The 24101-nt window shown below is 37.6% G+C and overlaps 1 long non-coding RNA gene across 2 annotated transcripts in view; it reads right to left on the reverse strand.

Annotated features, from left to right (window-relative positions):
* Positions 1-6386: 6386 nt before the first annotated feature.
* The window catches only part of LOC148188509 (uncharacterized), a 93651-nt gene continuing 75936 nt past the window's right edge, over positions 6387-24101 (reverse strand). For both annotated transcript variants that reach the window (XR_015777766.1, XR_015777767.1), the window contains exon 5: positions 6387-7150. This is a non-coding gene — a long non-coding RNA (uncharacterized LOC148188509). The remainder of the gene's footprint in view (positions 7151-24101) is intronic.

A 24101-nucleotide genomic window follows, 5' to 3' on the forward strand; every position in this document is an offset into this window, starting at 1 on the left:
GCGATCTTTGATTTCTGTTCACGGTTCAGCCTTCATTTACATGAATTCTAATGTATATCAGCATTATGTCATTTTGCTGCTGGATATGAATCCGCTGAGCGCATCTGTCACCCTCAAACTACATCAATAAATCAAAACCATCATAACAGCTCTCTGTGCACATCAGTCAGACAGCCTATGGCTTCAACATGTAGTGCAATAAAAGAAAAATAATGTAAATAATTGCAAAAAGAAAACTCTTAAATGCAAAAAAAAAAAAAAAAAAACCAATGAAGTTTGACACAGGTGGGCAAGACAATTAATAACAAAGGACCAACCTCGAAGGACAAGTCTGGTGATATTTTCGCCTAAAAATCCCACGAAAATACCAAAACCAACAATGAGTTGATCCAGTTAACAAGTATTGCAAAAGTGTTAAATATGGATTATTCCTCTGTGCTTTAGACATTTGTTGTCCAAAAAACAATTTAACTCTTCAATAACCATCAGCACTGTGGGTTATTTTAAGTCAGTCATATCGACCGTCCTGTTGTTGTGAAAACTCAGCAGTGCACCAAAGCTCTGGCTTTAGTGCCCCCCAAAATACTCCATTTACCCTGTTTGAGTGGCATTATATAAAAACTGCAGTGCCCAACAGTTTCAGATAACCACTTAAGCCTTTTTAAAAAATGACAGTATATATTTGTGACCCATTTTTGTGCCACAGACAGGGTATGTTGGAAAGCACTGACAGGTAGATGACACATTGTTGGTTTAAATCTTTTCATTGGCTTTCTTGACAATTACAAAAATATAGCCAGCCTCATACTTCACGGCAAAAAAAAAATAAATCATTTAATATAGTACTTTACTGGTATGTATTTCCAAGCAAGTTTCCAATTAATTAAATTACCACAAAACATCTGACACATGAATCTCCAACCTGTGGGGCTCATGGAGTGTCAGGTTGGTGCTCCAGTCTTACTTTAGCTTTTAAGTTTAGCTTTTAGCTTAAGTTCACTAGAAACTAAAAAAAGGTCTACAAACTGGATCCCTGCAAACTCATTCATTTTAGCAAAATGTCTGCTTTGGATCGGCTATTCCTTTAGTATTTGCCCCAAAGAGCAGTGCTGCATTGTAAGTTCTTGTGGAGATCACAGTGTCCAAGGATGGCAGATATGTCAAATGTGTAAATTCTGGGAAAAAAGTGTAAAAATTCCAACATATCAATAACATTTCTAATTCAGGGAATTGTGCAGCCACAAAAAAACATGGATTCTTGGGTTGCATATTTGAGTCAGTGTAAAAACCATATAGCTTCAATGTACATTCTGGAATATGATACTGTCCAACTTTAAAGCTACATTAGGGGAAAAGTAAGAGTATGATTCATTTTCCCCTAATGTAGGAAAAGTAATCATACTCTTATGAGTTATTTGTTTCACTGAAGCTGCATTCACCACTATATTTTTAGGGTGTAAGCAATGTCACATGACCTGATTTCATGTGACGTTACTCAAGTCACTGAAACCAACTTAAGAAAAGTTCAACAGACTTTTAACAGTTCAGTTGCATTTGTTACTGAATGGATGGATACATTCTAATAAATAAAGATAAATCATAACCTACTTCTAAATTATATTTTATAAATAAATGACTTAATTTAAGATAATAAACTGTGATTGTAACTGTAATTTTTGTAGGAAAGAAGTGGTAAAACCTATCCGTAAAGTTCTGTTCGTGGTTCAACCGTGGAACAAAGGTTTGTTCCAAGGATGGAAATTATTGGCTGTAGCTTTACCGGTCAAACCGGAAAGTAATGGCAGTTTAGATGAGGTTAGCGTGATCCGAACTAGTTTATGAAGGACCGTGTGCTTTCCGTGCCTGTATATTTGCACAAACACAGTCAAGCACAGTGACACTTTTTCACTGAATGAAAAAAAGTCCCCGCTTCAAAGGGTGTTGTAAATGATATTGTTTTTAACGTGGCACCTGCAAAACATCTAAAAGATGCTCTTTTTTGTCAAATGATCTCTCATCCTGTGGCTGCAGTGAAAGCACATTTCAACCAGTATTTCAAAATGAGTTTTTCCTCATAACAAAAGCTGCCTGCCGCTGTCCACCACTATCACCTGTTGTGGTGTGAATTTAACACTCTGCCCACAGGGACTGATGGCTCGGGGCCCTGTCTGTGCGTCTCACAGGCTGATGGTGGAGCTGTAGGCTACCAACACCAGGGCAGATTTGTAATCGTGATGAATGACTCCACAGCAGCTGGTCTGTGATGGAAAGGTAATGAGCACAGGGAGTCTGCCTTTGCTGCATGCTGGCTTTAAGAGAGGAATGTCTCAGTGGCTCCTCAGGTATGATCTCTTCACTTTTACAGCCAACATGGAGCCACAGATTCAAACAGTCAGTAGATCACACACTGTGAACCAGACATGCAAAACAAGACAGAGAATTGATCTTATGCTTTAAAAATCAGCCGAACAGAAGTAATTCTACTCTATTTTATACCATGCTATTGTTCTCTTCTATTGTAGTCTATTCTGTTGTGTTTAGTTCTACATCTTGTTCTATTCCTATTCCTATTCTAGTGTGTTCTTTTCTATTCTCTATTTTATTCTCTATCCTTATGTGATTTATAAGATTCCATTTTGTTCTATTCTTTTCCGTCATATTCTGTTCTATTTTGCTCTGTTCTGTTCTGTTCTGTTCTGTTCTGTTCTGTTCTGTTCTGTTCTGTTCTGTTCTGTTCTGTTCTGCTCTGTTCTGTTCTGTTCTGTTCTGTTGTGTGTGGTTCTATATTTGATTCTCTTCTATTATGTTCTGTTCTATTCTCATGTATTCCATTTGATTCCCTTCTGTTCTCTCCTTTTGTTCTATTCTGTTTCACCCAATTCTGTTCTGTTCTATCATTTCTGATGAATTCTAATTCTATTCTGTTCTATCATACTGTATTCTGCTCTATATTACTGCATTTCATTCTTTTCTGAGGCATTCTGTCCAGTTCTGTCATATTCTTTTGTGTTTGATTCTATTTTTATTCTGTTCTACCATATTCTAGTGCATTCTTTTCTATTTTGTATTTTATTCTCTGTTCTAATGTATTTTATCAGATACTATTCTGTTCTATCCTATTTTTTTCTGTTCTATTCCAATGTATTGCATTCAATTGTGATGTACTCTACTCTGTCATATTCTGTTGTGTTTGATTTCTATATTTGAGTATGTTCTACTTCCTTTGGGGTTTGCTCTATTCTATTCTGATGTATTCTTTTAGATTCCCTTCTATTCTATCCTTTTGTTCTGTTCTATTCCATGAAATTCTGTTGTTCTCTACTTTTTCTTATGTATTCTATTTATATTCTGTTCAATCATACTGTATTCTGTTCTATTTCAATGTATTCTTCTTACAATATTCTGTCTGGTTCTATCCTATTCTATTGTGTTCTGTCATATTCTATTCTGATGTATTCTATTCATGCTCTTTTCTATTCTGATAAATTCCATGCTATCATATTCTGCTCTCTCTGAATCAGTTTTATCCTATTTTGACTTCTGACGTGTTTATATTTCTATTTTATTCAGTTTTGTTGTATCTTTTCTATTCTGCTGTTTGGTTTTTATTCTATTCTACCCTATTTTATTGTGTTTTATTCTAATTTAAAGTATCACATTCTATCATATTCAGTTCTTTTGATTCAGTTTTTTTATTCTGGGGTATTTTATTTTGATGTATTCTACAATATTCTATTCTATTCCATTTTGTTATATTATATAATGTATTTGATTGTATTATATTCTACCCTACTCTATACTGTATTCTGTTCTATCACATTCTATTCTAATGTATGCTATTTTATCATATTCTGCTCTATCCTAATCCGGTGTCTATCCTAATCTGATGTATTATTTTCATCATAACTGCTCTATCATACTCTATTCTCTTCTGATGTATTCCATTTTATTCTGATGTACTTCACTCTATCATATTGTGTTCTATTTCATTTTGTTCTATGTTAGTCTATTCAATTTTGTTTTATTCTGTTCTCTGCCATTCTATTGTGTTTTATTCTGTTCTGCTGTGTTCTGTTTGCAGTGCTGGTTTCATGTGTTTATTTTGAGCTTGTTCCCTTTGCTGTAGTAATGTGTCAAGTATTTCCTTTTCAAGGGTTATTTCACATATATCATCATGTTTCAGTTAGAACCTATTCAACGCTCAAACTAAACTTCTATATAGTAACACCACTAAGAAAGTTACAGAATCTGACAAAAACTATGTCTCTTGTCCAGCAATTATTGTATCATAAAGTCCCTAACTGTCATTAAACTCCCAGTCTGGCCTGAGACTGAGTGTAGCCTCAACATGACTTGTCATTTCCATAGCAACCCAGCAGAGGGTGCAATAGGGTCTAATGTTATCATAGCCTTTGTTACGGGGGTCATGGAAACTGCACAAAGAGATGAGAAACATAGACTTTGCAGAATAACATTGTTCTAAATATCCCTGGCATATTAATCATAACACAATATTTTATGTTCTCGTCTTCGTAACTATTCCGTTGATAAATCATTGTGTCCCATGATTGCGAAACTCTACCTGGTTTGGTCTAAATCTCTTCATCTTCCAGTTAATTATGTGAGTGCAGAAAAAGAGAGCTATGAACACAAACCCATCATACGACAGCTCTCTAACTTCACAATGATGATATTGTATTTCTGTTAATGCAAATGTAAAATGTAAGAATGCATTGTAGGTCCAAGTGTAATGCAGACACTTATAGGTCAGAGCTAGCCGTATGATAAAACACGAAGATTTACAATATATTAATTGCACGACGGCACATATCAAAGTGGCCATTAACTACCTGGGGTCAATGTCATACTGTCTAATTAACCGGGTAGCGGCTGTGTGGTCCTACATGGCTGTGGAAGGTGGAGAGAGCAGCCGATCTCACGCACCCCCCACCACCTTTTACTTCCTCCCATTCAGAGGCACGCACGCACTCGCTGTCTGAGCTCTTGCATAGAACACTCTGAGACATTCCATTTGCATGCCCGCCCCATCAAGCTGGATGCACTCAGACTGGTAATAAAAGGCATTGACCCCCTTAACCTTTATGAATTACAATTTGTGCCTGCAGCACGTCCTGTCAGAGGCCTCAGAAAAGCAGGCACCTCAGCCGGGGTGTGTGCGTGTTGTTTTGCAGTTGTTAAGGAGAGGGGAAAAGGTTTTTACAGCTCCTCGTCGGAGCTCCTGACAAGCAGGGAGGAGGCGGTCTGACAGGAGAAGCAGGGTAGGGAGGGACTGCAGCGCTGCTGATGGCTCCATGCTAATCTCCATTCCTGGATGCTGCACGAAACTACTGAGGCTCCTTTCTTTGTCAAGACCAAGGATACACAGCCTGTAGGGCTACAGTTCACCCACGCTCCACCTCTGATTTTTTTACTCTCACGTTCATCACTTCAAGCAGTTCCCACTTTTTAAAGTATTATTTCAAACTAATAGATAAATCAAATAGCCTGTAATGGAAACATCTGCCTGGGCTTTTATTTCAAGTCGTCCGTATTAAAGGCAAATAAACGTGCAAACCTTCTTAAATCTGATTGTCAGGAAAAAATGAAATAAGGGAAAGAAGTCTGACTACAAGATCTAACTACAGCCACAAGTCTAAAAACAACACTTGTTGACTGTTTTTGTAATTTAAATAAGGACTGAATCACAGAAAATGATGGTGACCACATTAACTTTCAGCCAACTCTGCTGCAGCCTTTACGTAGGATGACTTAGTATACAACTATCAAAATCAAGACATCAGAGCTCAAAATCTCTTTTGAAAATTGGATGAGCATAAATTACAAATACCACCTACACAGGACTCCCAACGCAGAGACGCACACTGATTACACGAGCATCAGTTTGTTTTTTGCCTTAAATAAGCAGTGTGTAGGATGAAGCTGCATTGTGCCGTGAGGGCTGCACACAGCAACCAAACTCAACCTCGGAAGCTGAAAAATGAAGGCATCATAGAAGTGCCAAAAACTGCAGTTCTTTGTAAGGCCACTTGAGGCTAGCTCCAGAATGAAGTAAATCTGCATAGACCTCATATTGAAATTTTCAGATTTACAGCAAAAATAAACACATTTACAACCCCTGTCCAAATGTTGGCACTTCTGGCTCCAAAAAACCGAGGCAATGACACATGAAACCGAACCAGAGGATTCAGAATGGGAGTCCATAGACCAATGGGTGACATCATGGTAGCTACGTCTGTTATTTATACACTCTATAATTTCAATAGTACGAAATAAAACAGTGAGCTGAATTATCATCAAATGGAATCAGTTATTAAAGCCAGTAAAAATACTGAATAAAGCAGAAGAAGTTGGTATGAATGGGGTTTCTGTATCTCCAGCAGTTCCAGCTATATTTTGCTTTGCTTCATGAATAGTAAATACATAACCTTAACCATAACTTTACTTGAAAGACATAAATGTGATGGTGATTCACATACATGGCATCTTTATCATGAAGTCCCAAAACATGTAGTGTAGGCTCTAATTTTACATTCCTCTCTCATGTGGCATAAAGGCCACATCCTTCAAGGGCTCTTTGTGGGTTATCTTTTTGTTGATATATGATAGGTCACACTATTGATTTCAATGTTTTTTTTTTTATTCTACTTTATGGACTATATTGTTACATTAGCTCAAGTTCTTCTGAGGCTCAAATGTAGCAAGAGCAGAATACTTTGTTTACATCATAATTAAAATGGCCATGCAAAAGCTATTTCAAAATAGCCCGTGAAGCAAAAAAAAATATGATGGTGCCATTTCTCCTGGGTGGCACGGTTAATAATTACAACAGTGATTACCATACACCACGATAACACTTGCAGCTCTATTCCCTGAGCAAACTGGAGAACAGGTGTAAAATCAGGTGGAGACTGAATCCAGGTCACTCGTTTTTAAGGACGTGCACACAAAGCGCAGCTCGGCAAAAACTGTGAATTCTTTAACCTGCACGGGTCATTCAGAGAACCTGAGAACCCGTTTCACTGAGAGTGTAGACAGCCTTCAAGCAGCTGGCCCAATAATCCACAGTAGGAGCAGATCTCTGATACGGCTGGAAATCATCCCACAGAAATGCACCGAGCATTCTTTATCTCTGAAAGATATAAAGGACATTAGCATTCACAAAATTGATTTTCCAACAAATCCATAATAACACTGATCTTTGTGCAGCTGGTGAGCAGCGCGGTTGGAAGTGGTGTAAGAAATGCTGAGGCTTGCAGTATCATTAGTCTTTATCCTGACTTTTTAGCTAAATCTGTAACACCTCTATATCCACTGGATGCTCTGTGCTTAGGGAACGGAACAGAGCGATTTTAATAAATAATTCCCCAAAAGCAGAGCTATAAAATTGGCCTTAATTTAAATAAAACTGACACTGTGTTCTCACAAACACTAGTGTGAACTGAGCTTTATTCCCCTTTTCCTTCCTCTGTTTAACATCAGGAAATTCAGGCAGTGACTGTGTGAACAGGAGCGTGGCTGACAGGGGCAGCCGTGCGATGATTGGTTTACGGATCTGTGCTTTTTCTAGTGACTTCAAGGTCACTGAGATTTACAATGAAATGGCTTATGACACTTTAGTAAAAGCCACCCAAAGCTGATGACAGGAAAAGAAAACGAGCCGGCCCCCTTGGAGGAATCTGCTTGACCTCACACCGTGATCCATTACTAGGATGTGCTGTTGTCTGTTTTTATTGTAACACCTAACTAAGACGTGCACGTTAGTTTTAGCAGACAGAAGGTTGTTAAGGACGGCATATGGAGATCGTGTTTGATAGACAGACAGTATATGGTGCACACGGTATAGTAGATTAGAAGAATGGTGCGTTTCAAGCTCCAGTCAAACTGCAGTTACAGACTACTACACAAAAGAGCAATTAAATATGATTTAAAGGCCAATCTGTAATGGCAGTGTGCTGCCCCCTACTGAAATATTATCGCCCTACTACTTACTGTTTTAGATGGTGATTTAGTGTTCTTAGTGTTCGAAGCTCCGACACATGATGGGTGAGCTTTTGTTTTAAATAGTTCCACTTTCACAGCTAAATAAATACAGGTTGAAGGCTGCAGAAGCATCGTATGTTTGTTGTTTTTCTTTATTTTATTTTTAACCTGAAACCTATAGCAACATCACTGTTCTCGTGCTGCTTTCGGATGCCTTTTACAGGTGTTGCAATCTTTGAATCCTGAGAAAATTGGTTTCTTTCTAAAACATGGGGAAAAGGACAATAAGCGACTTGGTGAGAAATGTTCCACAAATTAATTGATTTGAAAAAAAGGGACAAAGGGTAAATTTCTAGGGGGGAAAAGACTATAATTAGATAATTAAAATCATGTTACAAAATTATCCTTATTTTGTAAGCATTTTGCCCTGGTCTTTTTTTTCACTCTTTACTTTTTTCCTAATGTTCAAGTAATTTTCCTGCACTTTTTTCTAATTTCCTGCAAATTTTTGGGCAATCTCATCTTTCACTGCATACTGCCTTCTTCCCATGTTTTTAAAGGAAATCAAGCCAATATGCCCAGGTTTAAAAAGGGTTAAAGTAATGACGTGTTCATAATATTCAACCCCTGAGCTCATTTTCCCTCAACAAGTTAAAAAAATTCACCGAGCAAGCAAAAAGTAAATGCATGCTGTGTTTCAATCATTAGCAACACTTGGATATTAGACTTGTTACACATAAAGTGATTTTCAAGGCATGTTTACTTTCCAGTCATATGGAACGCTGTTGATTTTTATGGGATGCATATGGCTGCATTTTATTGTTCTCAATTAAATCACTTTAAACTAGGATTAACTTTTTGGGGCGGCAATCCCTTCTATAACGTCTTCTAGCTGTTCACCGGTGTGCGGCTGCTTGCAAATGTCTCCTAAGCGCTGCTCACAGATTGGGGTGTCAAATATGAGGCTGTCACAGCAATATTTAGTGGTAAAGCCCTTCCTGCTTTTAATGGCCTGACCTACAGCCCAGTTCAGAGAGCTAATAAAGGCAGTCTGGTGGAGGTCCTGGAGCTGCACAATGTCACTCACAGATCCCCAACTCAGCAAGATCCGGAATGCTCAATTAGTTGCTTTTACAGGCCCCATTAATATGCATTAACTCGCTTTCCAACGTACGCGCACAGACAAACAGCCGCTGCTGGCCACATATCAGCCAGGTAACAGGGCGCTTTAACTCTTTCTCAAACAGTGAATTTTGGCGTAATAAAAACCAACTGTAGAAATAAAGGCAGAACTGAAATAGAAGTAATTGTGGAACTTAACTATTTCTACTCCATTGCAGGTCAGAGGAAAATACTGTAAAGCTGAGACAATTAATCAATTAGGCAATCAAAAGACAATTAATCGGCTATTATTTTGATCAACAAAAACAACAAAATCAGAAACATGACTTGTGTCTGTCATGTTTTGTGTTTTTTTTGTTTTTGTTTTTCTTTACCAAAAAGCCTAACTTTAACTGGATCTAGCTTCCAAAATGTATTTATTGATGCTTTTGTATGTCATACATGATAATGGATGGAATATTTTTGGGTTTAGCACTTTTGGTGAGATAGAATAACACAACTAATATTGTTATTTATACTCCTACGCAGCAATTTGATAGCTATATGCATTACGGTTTTACATACAAAACAAGATGATGAACTTATAAAATGATATAAACCCGTATAGAATATATTGTTACAGATTAAACAACTCAACCCACTTTTCTAAAAGTGTTCATTTTTAAACTACATACGTTTATGTTACTTATGTATTAATGCATCAATAATAATCATCCAACGATGTGATATGATATACTATAACATTTACAGGGGCCAATTTCCTACATTGAGTACTTTTATAGTTTTTACTTAAAGTACATTTAGCCAGTAATACAATGTACTATGGCTATATTCATCCCACTGGTACTTAAGTAACAATTTACTACAACATCTATTTGTGATAAAATTACAGAAGAAATTTTTGATACTTATATCATATTTTGCTAATAACGCTGTTGTACTTTTGCCTAACTAACATTTTTAATGCAGCACTTTTACTTGTAATGGAGTATTTTAACAGAGCGCTATTGTAACTTTACGGTCTAGATACTTCCTCCATTACTATGTGTTCTGAAATACAAAATGAGTATGCAGACCTATAGATCTAGTGAAGAAAAAACTATCACACACCACACTATTACAAAACCATAACATTTACATATAATCAGCTCGCCTCAGCTCCACTCTTGTAACAAGACAACAGATAGCTCACCACAGAAACCTGCACAATCTGGTACCACTCCTCCCACACAATAAACCGATCTGGCACACAGCAAGCTGAATCAATCATGGCACTTTATTATCCTGTCACTAGTCTGCTTCCTGCAAGTGTGTTTACCCTGTCCATGGCCCTGCGATTGTGGCTGTTCAGTGTACATTAAGACAGACATAATTGAGATTGTGGGCGGCCGAAAGTGCAGGGCTCAACCTGTTGTCGTTAATCTGTCATATTGTCGAGAGTCACAGCGGCGGTGACCTACAGGAGGCTCCACCTTGGAGGCACGGCTGATGGCGCTTTGTTGTTCATGGCAGAGGGCCTCACCTATTTTAAGTTTATAGGTTTGCCACCAACGGAGAACCCAAAGAAAGCGTGATCTATTGCCCAACCTCTGACTTCAATTTCTTTGCTCTGCTCCTAATCCATGTTAGGTACTTTATGATTAGTAGTGACACTCTTAAAACTCATCACCACGACATTACATGCTGCTTTTCATGATTTGAGTGATTAAGGATCAGACTTCTTATTTTAAAGCGTTATGATGAAAAATAAGTTGAAAAACTCAAAGGAGCGAGCAGCCATGCCCAGCATAATGAAAGCTTAATACTGCGCTTTGTAATATACTAAATTATACAGGCAATCGATTTGAATTAATTGGTAACCCTTCAGATAGCAGCAGATTCTTTTTAAATTAGATTACTGATGGTTGTGCTGAAAATTCGCCTTCACTTTGTATAAATTAAAGCTCTGGAAAAGCATTTACAAAATAACAAGAAATAAATGAATGCAATCGTACTGTTGGAAAAGGTGCTTTTTACAATCACACAACATATTAGAAATAATAGCAAAATCTTGCCTCAGCGGCCTGTTATTAATTACCTGGCAAATAGGACCTGTCTGTTTCCAAACTGAGTTATAGTGGTGGTGAGAGATCACCAAAGAAAATTAAACAGCAATCAAAGTACATTTCTATCATCATAATTCTGATTGTCAGGATCACCTTTCCCCAGATGGCTCACAGCAGCACAACAAATCCTAGTTTTTTTTTTTAGCGTCTCAATTTTCTGCCATTCATTTTCTATATTTATCACCACAGTATCACAAATGCATGCTGCATTCTTGTTATTTCTGGTATATGCAACATGATTTGCTCAACACGGAAACATAAGAATGCTGCCATGAAATTGAATTTAACTGAGAGTTAGAAAAGACGTAGCTTCTAAAGAGTCATCTGTGGCATCCTATATGTTTACGCCACGCTAACACAGAAACAGCAGCAATAACACCGAGCCCCCCCACAAGATTTTTATCACATCATGCATGCCTTTTAACCAGCCTTGATTTTGCACAGCAGAAACTCACAATCGCTTAAATCTCAAAGAGGATATAAGTATCTGGCTGTGTGTCTTCAGAATGTGGCTTCTTTTATAGCGGGGGGTTATATCAGCCTGGAGACCCATAAGTTATGAAATGTCAGGATCCTATGCATTCTAATTGAGTGTGGAACAGTTAATGGCTGTGGAAATTCAGCCACTTGACGTCTTATTCCCCTGTGTGCCGTTTCACAGCCGAGCCCATGAGCCTCAATTAAATGACAAAATGGGCCCATTCTTGAAAATAACAACAATAAAAACACAAGCCTATATGGCAATAATATCAGGTCTCACCTTGAATCAACAATGGTCACAGCTTGCAAATGACTAGACAGAGACACTGTGATAAGAGCAGAGACGGGGGAGGAGGCTATATGAGATACTTCTTAACAGCTTAATACAGGAATATTCTACAGCTGCAACTTACACTTTCTTTCATTATCGATTATTCTGCCTATCATTCTCTGTGAAGGCTAGAGCCAGTTGCAAAACATGCCTTTAGTTAAGATTTTCCTTAAAGTCCAAGTTAAGGTTTCCTAGAATAAAGTCAGTTGCACATAACTTTTTCTTAAGATTTCCCGATATTTTTTTTCTTGAGTATTTAAGGTTTTCTTCTTATCTTAATGTCTTACACACAATCTCTTAAGTTAGTTAAAGCGTTGCACAAAAGACCTTAAGTGCGAGTGCAAGCGGTAAGTGGTAAAGGAATCATTTTAAAGGATTCTGTGCAACATCCCTAAGTAAGTCCCTTAGCTAAAAAGAAAAGCTTTAAGTGTCATACTTTTGGAGAAAACTGAAGGTGTTGTGTGGACCCGGTCCAAGGGTTGGAATGAAACTAAGTAGCCTACAAGTATTTGAATTTTTCCATTAAGTGCTACTTTATACTTCTTTTCTATTACATTTCAGAAGGACATAGCATACTTTTTACTCTGCTACATATATTTGACATGTACAGTTACTTTTAAAATTAAAAACCCTTATGCCTTATAGATACTTCTATTCTGCCCTGTGGCAAACAAAGTATCGACCACTGACTACACATTGATTAACAATAACATTAAAATGCTCTAACATGTATTACTCAGTGATAAAAACTTAGATTCAAGATTCAATAACTTCACTGTCATTATGCAAGCATGATGAATTTGTGTCATCCCCATATCGTGCATACTATTACATTTTTTTTCATATATTTAAGGAAAATAAGGCACCAGTGTGAGAGATAATGAATCTAACCAATATAAGTACTAAATATATGCATTATTAAATATAAAAAAACATATAAAAGTACAATTAGCGAGTGTGCATACATATAATAATCTAATTACTTTAATAATATAATACTGTGACTCATTTCAGCATAATAATACCTTCACTTTTGAGACTTTAAGTTCATTATGCTGTTAATCTTATGTTCTTTTACTTCAGTAACATTTTGAATTCAGGGCTTTTAGTTGTAATGGCGTGTATTCACACTGTGGTATTTCTACTTTTACTTTGTTATTTTTACTTAATCATAAAGGCTGAATAACAGGTTTAGTACATTGTCAATCAGTCCATAAATCATTCTGCACATAAAATGTCAGAAAATAGTTTTTTTTTAAAAAGGCAAACACAAAGCTAAAGTTGACTTCAAATTTTCTGCTTTGTCTGACCAATTGTTTAAAACCCCAAATATTCAGTTAAATCCAATGGAAGACAAAGAAAACGTGCAAATACATATAAAAATGTATTAATTAATGGCATTTCTGCTTAAAAAATTAATAAAGGGATTATCAAAATATTTGTGATTCCATCGACCAATCATTTCAGTTCTATACTGTTCATATAGTGAATATAAACAACAATATGAAAATATGGTTGAGTATGAATGAGAAAAGCCTTTAATTGCTTAATCTTGACGCTGTCACACAGCAGGTAGAACTCGGCCTGTCCACTGCACCCACAGGACAAGCACAAGTTTTTCTCAGAGTCAGGCCTACTTTTTCCACCAAACTAGATCATGTCCCAAAATCTCTCGCCCCCAAAACTTAAAGTTACCTGAGTGTTGCTGAGTAAAACTTTTAAAATCCAGAATCAATAACGCCTAAACCTTTTCCCATTTTCAGCAGATGTCTGCAATCCATAAATACACATGGAGCATGTCCTATTAAATCCTGTGATATGGTGAGGGGCTAAATATTGACCCAATCCTGATTGGAGTAGATTTTTTTCACACTCTTGCTTATTGTTTTTATGACTCTTTGACTTTAACCCCTTTACTGCTTCACTGACTTCATGCAACAAACAATAGCTTTTCAATAATTCAATTTATAGCTCACCATAAATGGAATTCAAAGGACAATGCTGTTGCAAATGAACATGGACGCTGCTTTTGGCTCCAGCAGCATCCCAGTTGCCAGAGGAAAGAGAGAATATTTATTTTACGGTTGCCTCACATTCCCATTAAAATGAGGAAGCTACATTTCCAAGCGCGTGTGGTATAAATGTAATATACAGAGTTAAAAAAGACAGATGGTAGAGTGAAAGTCTCATGTGGCAACGCTGTGCAATAGAACCACTGCAGCCAGTGCCAACGAAGAAATCCTCCCAAAACCAACCAAGGCCAGATTAGATCTATTAATACATGTTCATGTGCCTGTTCACATCCATGTTTACATGGGCAGTCTGATTGTGATGCACATGTGGCGTGCATCATTTATTGTTAACACCAAAAACATAAGCCAAAACACTGAGGGAGTGATATGTGGGAAGAGATCTAAGACACAAGCACAGAAATGAATTACCATTCTATTTATTTATCCAGGCCTTTCTGTCAATCACGGCAATAATCAGAACTAACTCATTCAAATTTTGTGAAAATGAAGGATGCATTCCCTCCAATTTTCAATTTGGAAGTGGCAACTATGGCCATGATGAATGTCTGAATAGTCCATCTTCTTCCTCTCATTTCTCCTAACCTTTCCTGACAGCTTAGATATTGCCTACCTGGTAATTTGCTCTTCAATAATTGTTACTGTGAGATTTCCCCCCCAGCTTTTAACAAGGATTCTTAACACCCTCTGTAGGTGACAAAATGCAATTACAAACACAAGTGCCCCATCGTGACTGGTCATCAGCAGCTGCCACCTCTATTCCCCAGCCCCAACTGGTCCCATTAATGAAAAAAACAAAACACATGCAGACAGATTCAGCAAACATTTGCTGCGAATAAAACTTTAATTAAAAGATATGAAGCTGTTTTATTGATTAACAACATCAGTGATTAAAGTGTACGGCTGACATTTTTTTTTCAGGCTTGCTGTTTTGTTCCCTCTCAGAGATCATTTATTTGTTGCGCGGCCCTGTTTATTGATAAGTGTGTTTGATGAATGCAGATGCGGCTGTTTGGAGAGTGGGCTTGCTGATGGAGCGATCATATTGTGCGAAACACCAGGCTCGGGCAAGAACAGCTGTTGCGGCTCCATCCGCTGGGACGCCATGTTTCACCACCACCCCGAGCGCACATGCAGGCGCGCTGCTGTAAAGCTGCAACCAACATATTCACAGCGTCCTAACAACTCTATGAATTTTATGACACATCACCAGCGTACTCTCATCTCTGTCCAGCACTAAAACCTTAATTATTGGACTAATTGCTATGGCTATATTCATCCCGCTGGTAATCCATTGGTGATTACATTTTGTGCTCAATACCAGGCTTATCCTTTAATTAAAAGGATTATTAACCTTTAAAGTAGAGCCATGTGGGATTAAACCCTCCAACGTTAGTGTCAAAAGCATTCTTTTACAAAACAAGCTGAGAATGAGATGCATCATTTCAATCATAATCAGGAGACTGTGGGCTGGTCTCCACACGTTAGCCTTTTTAAGGAGCCAACTTGCAACCGCAATAAGCCATCATGCACATCTCTGACAGAATGCTGACACATTACTCCTGTTGGGCTAACAATCAGTGCAGATAGATGGATAATGATACAGGTCTGACCAGGAGAGGATGTAAACACGGTCAAAACAAGGTGAAAGGGTGAATGAGTCAAAGATAAATAACTAAATATAATATACAGACAGCGAGATCCTCAAGGCCTCTCACCTCCAAACCAGGTGAGTTCAAAGTTCAAAGTCAGTGGAGCGTGATATAAAATCACTGGAGTTCTTGAAAAACATGAGTATTTGGAAAATGAAGGGGATGAATTGGTGTGGTCGAGGTCGGATGACAAATAACTGAATCACATAAGGCTTCTTCATGTACACAGGTACGCAGGCTCTGATTAATATACAAATACTTGTACATGAATAAAAACTATGTTAAAGTGAAACTAGTACTGATTACGTTTACATGCACACTAATATTCCACTATTATTCTGATTATGACAATATTGTGAATTTTGATTTTGGTAATGAAAACAGCATACTGTGTTTGGATATTCCAAATTAAGCCTTTTTACAAATGTAACATTTTGCGATTGAGACGTGGGATATGCTGGTATTATTCTTGTTTTATCAGGTGCATTGTTTGGACATCTATATATGGTGTTCGGAATATGAGTCTTAATTGTTGTTTTACCACAACTGGTGACACGGCCTCTTGTCTACGTACAGCTGACTGTGTGCGTTGTCATGACTATGTTGAACATGCACTAACTAGCCAACAGTTTGCAACACTGTGGTAGAAGTGAATGCCCAAAGGAAAAGCCCACATTTCTGGTCAGACGGAGAAACATACTAACTTGAAGATCAACAGGTTTTTGTATATGCAAAAATATTGCAACGCCAAGCTTGTCGAGAAGGTGGTTGAAGGAATGGAAGAGGAAGACTGTGTATGCAGTCTAACAAGTCTGCCAGTGGTGGATAACTTTGATATAACAAAGCTATATGACAAAACTGTTTGACTTTTCCATATTTTGACATGATAAACAACATGTTAAGGGTGTGCCCAGCTGCATATTAACATGAATATTAGTGGAATACCCCTTTTTATTAGCCATGTAAACAGTTTGGTAGGAATATTATCTTTTTTGAAATAAAAACAAAAAACAGAATATTTTTTTGCATGCAAACGTAGTTACTGATCCACATAAGGCCTTTTTATTTCCATCTGTGTAAGAAACTGTAAGGGTGTGTACACATGCAGTGTTTTTCCCCCCTTAATTACGCTGTTTTCAGTGTAGCTAGAGAAAAACAAGAGCGACAAAGTTACAATATGCAAGTGTTCCAGAGCGCCTATTTTTCAGGGCGCATCGGACAGCCCTAAGTTAACCAAAGTTCAATTTTTGAATGCAGCAGCGTGCACAACATGTTATATGATAAGAACAACCAATCAGAGCCAGCGGGTAACTTTCCCTTCTTCCATCAATGTAAGTTTAAGGTATATATGGAGAAGACATTAATGATTGTAATGCAGGGATAGCCACAGTTTTACATATGTCCCAAGGACAATATTTAAGGCTTAATACACACTCAAAATATAAGGGCTGGAAGAAGATTAACTCTGTACTCAGGGTCTCTGGTATGTAGGCTATGATTCGGTGCAGGTTATGGTTACTTAGCAACTTCAGACACAACCTGCCTTCGCACACTTTAAAGTTGGCACACAGTGGACACGAGAGTAGCACCCAGTGGCCAAACTTGCGTTTTCCAGGTGGTTAAAGGAGGGGCATGCGTCCCTGCTTTAAGGAGGCACGCAGATTAGTATGCGAATACTTGAATGTAAAAGATGTTACGTTGACACCATCAGTGTCAGGTGCTGCTGCGGTCAACCAATGCAGAACCATTTTGTCTGATCAATACCTGCCCTAATCAATAATGTAACAAAACTATTTTGGCACCAAACATGAACCATGAGCAAGAGACCATGATGCTGAACCCCCCCACACCCTCCTGAGGCTGAGTCAAGCAGTTAGAATCAAGAGCTGTTTGCCCATGCCAAAGCCACGCTGCATTATCCAGAGCAAGTCTTCATTTGAATGTCCTAATTAGTTAATTAGTTGGTGGTTAAGGATGATATGAGCATCTCATCAATCTCTCTATCTCTAAAAATAAACACCCTGGGACGGCGGTGGTGAGTCATTAGAATACTGATGACTGTGGGAAGTGTCTGTGAGGATTAGAGGTCTGTCTGTGACACTCCATATTTCCACAAACCAGCCAGCTCCATACAGAAGACTAAAGAGCCATTGCCTGTGAGCATTGTATGGATGACAAACCAAGCATGATATAATGAGTTTACAGAAAGTCTGAGGAGCTCAATTAATGCTTCTTCATGCGTAGCTTTTGGGATCCATTTACTTGTTTATTACTGATGGAGGGAAAATGATAATTAGACAAGAGAATGAAAGTTGTTGTCATGCACACAAATTATAAAAACAAGTTCATTTTAAAGGAGCCCTACATGATACTGAGTGTGTTTACATGGACATGAATAACCAGTTTATGATTGGCTTTTTCAAGTATCTTGTTTATGTGCTTGAGCATGTAAACATCATACCCCGTTTTTAGAAACATATATGAGACCTTTTCATGTTTCCAAATATGCTACCTGGAGTACTCACAAAGAAACCAGTATACTGGCCCATTTTACACATAGATTGCGCGATAACGCTGCTACGAAGTTACTTTTTTATGCTTCCTTCACATTTTAACACAAAACCAAACAATAGTGGTATCATGCCACTCAAGTGTGTAATTTTAGATAGCATGCCGGCATCCCAGAAGCAAAAGAGTCATGACAGCAACAGTGTCAGCCTCTTTTGTGACGTATAACATATGCACTGGCAGCACTTTCTAAACAATAACAATGGAATAACATAGCAGTAACAATCATTTACAGTCCCTGTTACATGGCTGCTGATCTCGTGCTGGGTTTCATGCACAACACGCTGTCAAAACGTCTCACCGGTCCCACCTACAATCTTGTCAAGACAACTCTGTCCCTCCATTCCATGATGGTATCTTTCATAAAGAACAACGAGGTGGCATGATGGCACAATATTCCCACCTTGAAAATGCAGTGTGAAAGGGGCTACTGTTGCAAATATTCACCTAATCCCGATTATTTAGCGCCACCGACTTTCTAAGCAGGTATGGCTATATTATTTTATATCTTGCACGTTTTTTATTCATTTATTTTTTTAGCTTTGTAATTGTTTTATTGTGATGGACTTTTTAACTTTGTAGAGGTGCTATATTAATTAAGTTATTATTATTATTATTATTATTATTATTAGCATTATTACACGTCTGCAACAACCTAATATCAGCGGCAACTGCGCAGTGCAGAGTGGCAGCGATCAGCTAGCCAGTGGAATACACACATAGAGACTCACATTAACATGCACGCATGCCAGACTGTCGTCCACAACAAAGAATGTCTTTACATGGAAAATAGTTGATTTCTGCTTAATTAATGTTCTGAATAGAGCCCCTTTAAGAAAGTGCACCTTTAAAATTTCAAAAGGGCTGTTATTAAAGGTTTTGTTTAACTAACCTCCTTAGATGTCATGTGGACTTTTAGCAATTACTTTAGGCAAAGTAACAGCAGTAAGGGCTTTGAGTTAGTTCTCCACTTATGCAGTGGAATATATGAAGGAAAGAGGAGAAGAAAGGGAAGAAGAGGAGGAAAGAATAGGTTAAAAATAGTTAGCATATGGCAGCATATGATTGAGTTTCCAGGGCTCTGAAAATTCACTCTAATTATTCAATGCTATCCCTCTGTCATCCTTCCCTATATGCATTCCTTTGCGTGGAAGTGCAAGTGACTCCAGCTAATATACATAATTCTGCCACTTAATTGGCACGGATCGGGTGAAAGTGGGCTAGGAAACCTCCTTAGAGACTAATAGGGGCACATATCATTGGCTCCATCAGAACAGTAGTCCCATAGGTGATGGAAGTCAGCAAATATTTCATGAGCAGCACTATCAAAGTACCTCACCTCTGGAGTCCTGTGCACTATCCTGCGAAGAACACTTCCGAAACAGTTCTGCTGTCAGGTGTATTTATAGCAGGCGGGCTCATGACTGATGCTAATGCCATGGAAATTATGCAGTGCACTATTGCTGTCATAACAATATGTTAGACTTAAACAGGAAGGTTAACTAAACTAGTCATTTAAGTTATAAGTGGGCCACTGGCGTATGTCTGCGCACACAGATATGGATTAGACTTAGTGCTGAAGTAACTCCATATGTTTTTTATAGACACAGTTCTAGATTTAGCCTCGTGTTGATTTAAATAATGAGGTGTTACAGGGTCAGATGTGCTCATGGGCTTAATGTGGAATTAAGGTAAATTGCCACTAAGAAAAAGTCATAGGTTAATCATGTGCCAGAAGGTAGACAAAATAACTGAAATTGTCCATAACTAACATTAAAAGTAACTGATAAGGCATATAAAAAAAACAACCTACATCATCAAGAGGGAAAAGTTCACACCAATGGTGACTGACTGAGAGGTACAGCAGATTCATTCAAATTCAACATAATACAAGACTCACTGCGATTAATCATATGTGTCACTCTACCTTGTAACTTTGATTGAAACTTTAATTGCTATTGTGTTGCTTTTTTAAAATCTAAGATGTATGTGCCTCTTATTTAGTTTTTTTCCGATTTTTACTTTTTACTTCTCTATTTATGTGTACTTAATCTGTCGTTGTGCTGCTGCAACACCTGAATTTACCCTCTGGGGACCAATTAAGGTTCATTTTATTGCATCTAATTTTATCCCAAATTCAAAAGTACTTCTGTAAGACCATAAAGCTGCAACCTCAAAATTTAAAAAAAAGTACAGATTTAAAGTTCTTTGCAACAATATGTGGTGAGATTATCACAAGGCTGCATATAATTCTATTTTTTTCCTTTTATATTATTCTAATAATAGTTGTATAGGCTGATAATGTATTTTTTTCTTATTTTTACTTCTCTAATGATGTGTACTTAGTCTGTCTTATCTAAATCATATATCACATCACATCATATCATATAATATCCTAACTTAAATGTACTTAAGTCAACAAGGAGGCAACCTCAAAAATTACAATAAAATGTGTCACCGATGCAATCATTAATTTATGTTGTGTCATTATCAAAAAGCTGCATATCTGACAGGGCTGCTATTCTGAACCTATATTAATACAATATGATGAGTAACCTGAAGTCGGATAAAATTATTCATGGAAAAAACTAAAAGACGTAAACATGCTGGTGGATTTGCAACAGCGAGAGCAGCAATTTCACAGGAATCATAAGCACTGATAATTAGCTCTGTGTGGTCTCATAATAGACAGAGTATATGAGGATATTTTGCAGGACGAGGCGCACCCTGGGGCATCAGTGCTGCTCACTCAAGATGCTTCCATATGAGATTAAGACAATAATTATAAAGAGATTTCAGAATGATTTCAACTGCATACTGCACAGCTCAGGCTGTGACAAGGACAGCTGTTTATCAGGTATAATGTATGTGCTGTTCAGTGTTTCCACTACTTTGTCCACTACTGGTGGTCATATAGTATTCAGTGTAATTTGAATTTTTGCTGGTTTGTTTTACTTAGTTGAGCAATACACTAAGATTTGGAGGAATACATCGTTGTTCTTGTATAAATGTTAATAGTCTGACTTACAACAGAACTATCATCCAGCTTGCAGTATTCAATAGAGTCCTCTCTCAGTGTTAGATACATGCTAACTCTTAAAATTAAAATTAAAGTTAAATTTGGCCACCCCTTCCTGTATGATAAATAATTAGCATCTGAAAAGATGTCACTGTTTTAAATTATACATCCAGTTATCACGGATTTTATAAATTTAATGTAATTAAGTCTAGAATGCTAATGTTAATATTTTAGACACATTCAATCATTTTTTTCATATTTTTGTAATAATCTGACACACAAACAGCTAACCATATCTATGTAAAAATAAAACAAATAGTAATAAATAAATAGTTCAGAAAAGCAGGTAGGTAAAACAACCTCTGTCTTGACAAGTCAGTTAGTCTGTATGTATGTATATATATATATAACCTGTTTTCTAGATCTAGATTTTGTTTTTAATTCATGAAACAAATTGATTTGAACTGAAAAGAAGCTAAATAATTTCAGCAAATAGCAGATTTTTTAAGAAAATGAAGGTTGTGAGAACACTAAAATTAGTGCCTTGCAGTTGTAAGCCTACATCCATGTCTGTCCACACTTATATATGTAGTTAAGACTTTGTAAGAAATTACTAAAGGTATTAAGTGTATTTACGGCAGAATTGGAAGTTATTGTGGTATTGACATGTTTGATTCCTGTGAAAGACTTCTAGTGACAAACATGCAATCTTTACTTAGAGGCTGTTTTTGGACAGGATAGTATAAAGGACTGACAGAGAGCTTTGTCACATGGTGCAATGCCAATAACCTGAATCTCAGTATCAGCAAAAGACAAACTCCCCTTCCTTTCCTCAGTTATGATGTTTTTGCAGAGCTTAATGATGTCACAATGGAGTTTACCTTTAACCTTTTTGATAAAAAAATTGCCATTGCTTTTTCAATGTATCCTATGGGACATCTGTGTGAAATTTTGTCACAATGAGCTCATGAATTCTTGAGCTATGGCCAAAAAACATGTTTAGTGAGGTTATGGTGACCATTGACCACCAAAATCGAATCAATTCAGCACTAAGTACAGGTGGACATTTGTGCCAAATATCGAAAAAAAGTTACTGTTCTCATGAAAATGAGACAGAGGGAGAACAAAAACTTGCCTCAGGGCATGGCTGTCACCAGCAGAGAGGCACAGAAATGTGTATGGAGACTATCTGCCGAACTTGTCACACACAGTATCTTTATGTGTTACTTACATAAGCATTTAAATCTGGGGGTGCATTTTGAGGTAATGTTAGTCACCATCACCCACCACAGTGAATGCTAACACACAAGAATGCATGGATGGTTTCATCAATCGACCAATCTCCCAACAAGCTCGGTGTATTCCTATAGGACACGCCCCTTTAACCTTCCTGAAATGTAGACTGCAACAACTATCAAAATGATTGGTCCCTTCCTCCTCTGATTGTACATGGGAGTCATTGTGGTCAGAAGCCCTTTGGTTGAAACCGAAACCCTCAGAAACACAGCACCAAATAGTAAAACGGCACCACAATAAAAGGTTCACACTATATCAAAACAAATTGTGGCCACTAAAGGAATCAATTTTTGACATTTCACCTCCATCTATCCAGAGTTCACTGACCCTGGCTTTTAAATTTACTGCTGTGTACAGCCTCAATCAAAGTGTTTGTCAACCACGCATTTTGTCGAAGTTTTAGTGTAACACACTGCAGATCATGACATGTATGGATTTAACAGGCCCTTGAGCCACCCTTATATATCTCATGTCATTCACACAGGATAAATATCTTAGCTCTCAGTGTAATAACACAGAGGAGATTTGTGGATGAGACCCTCATTTCTAATCTTAGATCTATTAAAGCACTGCTGAATGAATCATCAAAGCTATTGATGTCACTTCGGGCTTGTTAGCTGGATCCTGGAGTCAATAAAAAATTCTGATGGGGTTTGTAGGAATGGTCGCAAACAGTAAGTTTTTATGAGCAATTGTCATATTGTCTACTGTAGTTGTACAGTAAGCATGGTATTTGTATTTACATTTTGCCTCTCAAAGATTAGAAAATGTTTGATTTGTTAAATTAAACAAGATAGCAAACATTCAGTTCAGTGTGTTTTTTTTCTGTCTTTTTTGTAAAGTCAAGCACCTCATAGCACAAGGTTTAGATGGCACGTCAGCAGTCAGGAAAGAGATAAGATACCAGCAAAGAGGATAATATAATCCCAAATCTTTTCTTTTTCCAGGAACAAACACAACCCACCATCCAAGTTTCTTTGAGAATCAGAGAAAGGAGAACTACTCAAGCTGAGGATTCCCTCTAAGCAGCAGAGATGACTTTCTCCATCGCGGTGAGAGGCTGTTCGGTTAGCCCGGGGAGAGGGATCATGAGTACAATATTGACTTTAAATTACAGCAATAGCTGCTGCTCATGCTGTCTCAGGACCATGCTGCGGATCAAACACAAAGATCAGGCCCGGATTAGGAGAAAGCCACTGACAAGCGCCGAGCCGCCTCTCTGCTGCGGCAGCACGCGTACTCACACAGCACCTCCCAAATCTCACACTAAGCTCTCCCCCGCCTTTCAACATGTAACACACAGACCTTACACTCATCTCATTTGGATTTCAAAGCCAAAATTGATTACAAACAAAATTATCTAAACACAAGGGGTAAAAGCAGCTGTAAGTGTGTGTGTGTGAAGACTTTGTCAGGACAGATTTATTCTGAGGTCTAGAAGACGGCTGCATTTCCTCCCTGATGGCGAAGACTCTCACGTTTGCTCACAGGAAACAG

This window comes from Plectropomus leopardus, chromosome 10 (genome assembly GCF_026936395.1).
Source record: "Plectropomus leopardus strain MGB_pleo_1.0 chromosome 10, ASM2693639v1, whole genome shotgun sequence".
Classification (NCBI taxonomy): Eukaryota; Metazoa; Chordata; class Actinopteri; order Perciformes; family Serranidae; genus Plectropomus; species Plectropomus leopardus.